Source organism: Abramis brama (assembly GCF_963993115.1).
Source record: "Abramis brama genome assembly, chromosome: 19".
In the NCBI taxonomy this organism is placed as follows: Eukaryota; Metazoa; Chordata; class Actinopteri; order Cypriniformes; family Leuciscidae; genus Abramis; species Abramis brama.
The window spans coordinates 28900746-28906964 of NC_139981.1; the positions used below are offsets into that span (position 1 = coordinate 28900746).

At 36.7% G+C, this 6219-nt stretch overlaps 1 long non-coding RNA gene across 2 annotated transcripts in view; it reads right to left on the reverse strand.

Annotated features, from left to right (window-relative positions):
* Positions 1–1143, reverse strand: part of LOC311069905 — a 39774-nt gene extending 38631 nt beyond the window's left edge. For both annotated transcript variants that reach the window (XR_014603575.1, XR_014603576.1), the window contains exon 1: positions 78–1143. This is a non-coding gene — a long non-coding RNA (uncharacterized lncRNA). The remainder of the gene's footprint in view (positions 1–77) is intronic.
* Between the last annotated feature and the right edge of the window lie 5076 nt (positions 1144–6219).

Below are 6219 nucleotides of genomic sequence, written 5' to 3' on the forward strand. Positions count from 1 at the left end.
GACACACCGAAGGCAGTAATGAGCACTTTGGAAGTAAGTGGAGTAGAACTAACACATACGTTTCGGACAAAACTCACCAGAGGACGTGGAGGACGAATAGAGCATGAACTGATCATATGATCATCAGCGAGTGGATTCAACTTGCATAGGTTCTGGTTCTGGATGGCTGGCTTGCTCTGGCTGGCAGTGCAGGGAGGAAAGCTGACCCTGGGTGGTCTCCTGACACATCAGCAGCATACAATGGGAGACACGAATGGCGAGTTGGATGAACTTCTCCAGACCAATGGTGTCATCGTATGCAGCGAGATGTAGCCATAGTGAAGGTGTCAACCCCTGACAAAACGTTGTGATGAGTGCAAGTTAATTCCAGCCACTTGCAGCTGCCAGGGTATGGAAATTAAGGGCATAGTCATGAACAGATGATCTCCCTTGATGCAGATGATAAAGCTGGTCACTTACTGATGAATCGCCAATGGGTTTACCGAACACTTCCGAAACTGTCAAGAGATTGCATGACCAGTCCAGACTGCTGCCAGGTCGTATCAGCCCATTGCAATGCTCTTTAGAAATGGGAAGTTCGGATCATTTTACTGACTCGGATCTTTGAATCTCATTCATCAAAATGAATTTCATGAATTTCATGAAGTAATTTCGTTTATTTCAGCAGAATTCCCCAAACACATCAAATGTTGATCACATTTAGAATAAGAAAAAAAGAGGTGTTTACCTCACCTCCCGATCTAACACGTTCGTTCATCCCGTGACATCCCCATAAACTGAGCTATGTAGTCTGTTGTCCCGGATACAGAATTGATTAGTTCACCTCTCGAGTCTTCGGGTTCGAGTCCTTCTGTCTTTTTTTTCACGTAACTGTATGTTGATATTATATGTATGTATCTTTGCTTCATCAAAGTGATTTTTCCCCATCTTATGGATAAAGTTTAAAGCATTTCCAACTCTTTATTACCACATTCAATGTTATGGAAAAGAACCATCATAACAGAAATTCAAAAAATATAATTCATGACACGTTTAAAAAGTTCACAAATATAAAAAAAAATATTTTAAATGTAGTTCATTTTAATTACATTTTAATTATTTGTGTTTTAATAATCTTTTGCCATGCTTTAAAGAAGTACACTTAATTTGATGTGTTGACTAACATTTATAATGACAGTGAATGGAGGATGATATATTGAAGCCCAAAAAAGTGCATCCATCTGTCATAAAAGTAATCTTTTCTGCTCCATTGGGTTAATAAAGGCCTTCTGAAGCGAAGCAATGCATTTGTTTAAGAAAAAAATCTATATTTTTAACTTTATCAACTAAAATAACTAGGTTCTGGCAGGCGGCCTACGCAAGTCGACTTACGCCAAAAGAGTAACACTTGACGATGACGTAGGATGTAGGAGTAGCGTAAGCTTCGACACCTCTCGTGGTTCAAACAAACAGGGCTGGGCAACAAACTCAAGCTTCGCTGACATTTCTCTTTAAAAATTCTCGTTTTAGACTTCTAATTCGCGATCTGTGTTTTGTTTTGCTCTATCCTCTGCGCTTCCGCGTTCGTCAATGCGTAATGTTTCAAGTCAAGTGTTACTCTTTCGCCGTAAATTGATTCATATGGCCCTTTGTTGGAAGCTAGTTATTTTTGTTGATAAAGTTTGAAATATGGATATTTTTCTCACAAAAATATTGTTTGGCTTCAGAAGGTCTTTATTAACCCCCCGGAGGCGTGTGGAGTACTTTTATGAAGAATGGATGCACTTTTTGGGCCTTCAAAATCATATCATCCATTCACTGCCATTGCCAGTGGACATAAAGCTTGGAAGAGCCAGGACATTTTTTTAATTTCTATTCGTCTGAAAGAAGAACATCTTTGTGTGTCACATGATCCTTCAGAAATTATGATTTGCAGCTCAAGAAACATTTCTGATTATTATCAATGCAAAAAAATTTTTTAGAGGATTCTTTGAGAAATATGCAACATAAAGCTACTCTCAGACATGACCTTGATTTGCAAATTTCAATAGGATTTAAATAAAATATTGTAATTAATACAGTACTACTTATCTACTTGGCCTCTTAACTTTTTCGGTTTCATATTGTCAGTAGCTAATATTTCGTGGCAGGTAACAATGTTGAGACGCCTTGCCAAAACAGAGGCTACATTCGAAATAGAACATGGCATCAGTTTACTATCGGGGATTTGTTGTGTTGCTCCACATCCAGTAGGCATCACTGATTATAATGGGTTCTATTTGCTTTTGTCTCGTCGCGCCGCTAGTGTCTTGTGTAGACACAGTATTTGTGAATTTAATGTGGATTCATCATCTGCTTTGTTTACCTTGCACTGGCTTGTTCATGAACTTGTCCATGCTTAATGCAGAACCATGCATCTTTCATCTATATTTTTCCATGGCTCCCTGCAATACTTTTGATTTTTTTAATCATGCTATCTAGTGGTCTGGTATTGCATGACAACAACCACAAACTGACAAACAAACCGTTCAAGCAGGCCATTTTGAGTAATCAAATAGGTAAAATTTTTTTTTTGTGTGTTCAATTATTTACTTATGTGCCAAGTAGCCGCATAATAAGCGGGGTAATTACGCAGTGGGGTCTTGTATCACCCTGAACAATATGCTGACTGTACACCACTGGTTTAAAGTATAATATTTCCATAATAATTACTCTTTTTTTTTTTTTTTTTTTAAATGTACTTCTTTTTCACAAGGGTATTCCCCACAACGTTCTGGTACGGGATTAGTTTAGCATTGGCAGGCACATTTTATTTTGAGATTGGGTCTTATGTGATAAAGCGAAGCATAGCTGACCTATTAGATACTCGTTGCATGGATCTGTGCATGATTTAATGTACATCAATCATGTGGTGGTGGTGGTAGTGATATGCGCGTCTGGGACCACCCACACATTATAAGACTAACAGCTGGACTCCCTTCCAAACACCACCTTCCCCAGCTGTAAATCGTTTGTTCCCCTGTTGCAAATCTAGATCAAAAATTTACATTGTGACATTATTTTCAAAATTAAGTTTCATAATTATATTGCAAATTCCTATTTATTTGTGTTTATTTGTTTTCTGAAATTACTGTACAATAAGAATACCATACTACAATTATTTATTATATTTAAATTAGTATTAAAAGTGCAACAAATACTACAATGATGTATAAATACCTTACAATTTACATTTTTACAGTAAGAATGAGTATTTAAACTGACTTAAAAAAAAAGAAGAGTAATTAAATAATTTTCTTGAAGCAAAATAAAATGTTGTATTTCTTTCTATGATGTTGAGGTAAAATTTGACCTGGACATGTTAATGACAAGTTCGTCTAGATTCATAAATAATTCAGGATTTATTATTATTATTATTATAGGTTGCCTTGTTTTAAGGTTGTTTTGAAAGTTTTACTGGAAATTCATACAAAAATACCACAGCACAGGTGTGACGTTTACTTATGAGGAACAAATCTGCTTAGTAATTATAACGTGATATAACACACACACACACACACACACACACACACACACACACACACACACACACGCACACACACACAAAACATATTCAAGTTTCTTTGACATTTCACCTGCTCCTTTCAAACCCTGATCAGACAGGATATTTACGGTGCTAAGCAGACTATATTGCTCCGATGGAATAATAGACAGGGGATTGCCAGCTTAGATGACACTTTTTGAAAACATGATCGTGTCTTGAGAAGCAGCTCTCTCTCCTTTTTCCGCCCCAAGTCCCAAAGGTCTGTATTGAGGAACACATAAAAACAGGTAATTGAACCGGTCTGGCTGGCATTACGCGACTAGGATTTCGTTTTTCATCCTTTAGGAACCTTGAGATATTAGTTTTAATATCTGTCATGGCTTTATTCGGCAAAGGTCAGCTTCTGTCACAGCCTCCTTATGTGTGTTGATCCACTGCACTGCATTGGCTACTTTACTAATCCTCATAGTACTTGTGCCTCAGGTATCGAGGGGTGGAAATGTGTCAACTATGGAAGTAGGTTATAAGCTCAGGGATAAGTCTAATAGCTTCATTTCTCTCTCTCTCTCTCTGGCTTAGCGACTGTATTGTTATCGACCTGGCTTCGCTCCAGCACTTCAATTCAAAGAAGTTTGTCTTATTGAATTTCATCCAGAAGAGATATTATAGTCTAAAAAGGTAAAGTTACCCCTAGGCCCTCCCTTGAGTCTATGCTAGTCTCTCTGTCCCCTTTTCTGTCTGAGAGAGTCAACAACAGCTATTTGACCGAGACCCGTGGAGACACTTTCTTCAGACGGTTGTTTACATTTTCCACTCCCAGGTTACAACCTCTGGAACCCACCGTGGGTCTCAGGTGAGCAGCAGGTGCAGATGCCAGGACAGAGTCGGTGTCTGAGGGTGAATGCAAGGGAAATTCATTCCGTAGAGAATATATTAGTAGTAATGAGCTCCTGTGTTCATTGAAAACTCCTGTTGATTCAGGAAGTGAACTGACAATCAGCAGGATTCTCAGAAATCTGTCAAAATAAGACAAACCTGGGCGCTACAATGATGATAATTGGAATTCTTCAATAATTACACTACCATTTTAGTACTAATGTATTTGAACATGCAAATCAAATAGTACTATTGCGTATAACAAAACATCATTGTTTTATCAAAGACATGAAGAGGCAAGTTAAAATGGCATGGCATGGCTGTTAAACATAGGGTTTAGTGTAGGTGGTATGTTATTTTCAAATGCGATAGAGCATGAAACTTTAAGCACCACTCAACAGACATTTCTTTAACAACCTGCCGCAATACTTACAACAACCAGCATAATAAAACATTGCCAGCTTCGCACTTATCTATTTTGGAAACTAAATGTGCTTTTACAGCCACTTACTGGACTTTTCAAAAAAAAAAAAAAAGTGTTTTTTTTAAAATTGCGTAATATAATTTCACAGAAATGCTGCCACAGGTTAATTTTTACAACGAGCCTGGGTCAGTTACAATCTATAGTACCTATATAGTAATATAGTTCATTAAAATAAAAGCAGACTGTTTATGGTTGACAAGAAACGTAGCAAGCTGCAGCAGCTTTTAAGCGAGATATGGTTTTTGCTGTCTTTTTTTAGTTTCTAGGCCATTAGCTTAAAAAATACAACTAAACATATAAATATGAATATTTATAATTGCAAAATAAAAAGCATTAACTTTTAAAGGGGAAGAGAAAATGTTTTCTATGTAAAAAAAAAGAAAAGAAAACATTTTACACATAGGTACAAAATAGAGTACTTTTAGTACTTTTTATTTCCCAACAAATGGTCAGTGAAAGGAGGTGCTTAACCTTCAGAACCTCAGGAGGTTAAACTAAATATTCTATGAGCAGTTTTATTTTTTAAATTAATTATTTATTAGGTTTCCAATTTTTGCCACCCTGTTTCCAAAACTGAACGTCTAAAACAGCAATTTGTGTGATTTTAGTATTTTCACCAACAAAAGCTAAATTTTTTGCCATTAAAATTGGTAGTTTTTAACTACAATGAATATCAGTTCAATATATCATTTATATTTATCCAATACAATGTCAATACAGTGAAAGTCAAAACCTGTGAGGTGGAACATATATAACGGTGGGGGATACAGATATTTGATGTGTTCAAAACTATCACATTTTCATCCTAGTTTTTTAATTTTATTTTATTAGATTATATGAACTCCACAAACATGGAATTTGTACCAAAGTCGTTTTTTTAACCAAGAACCAGTGATAAAATGGGTGCTGTATTAATCACAATGCAAAATACAGATAATGACTGTCCTCATTAGTACAATGCAGTGGATCTATGGTGTTGCTCAGCAGATGGAGGTGTTACCCCATCACTGTTACCCTCAGAGGCAAAGGCACTCTCAGGTTTCAATCCCAACAGTGGCAGTCCGCTCCTCGTGTCTGAGTGTGCCAATGTAAAGTGGTGTAAACATTAGTTCTTAAGCTAACACCGCAGAGTGTTTTCAGCTCTTAACATTTCCAGTAAGCAGCTACTGCCACCACTGCTATTAATAATGCATACAGAAGAAGGAAGTCCTTCAATTTGTCAGCTGTGTCGACCAACAGATGGATCACAGTTACTATAAATGAAGCTAACATGTCTAAAAGCAAACCCTCATATTAAATTAAATACATTGACAAAGGTTAATTGGAGAAGGAAAGG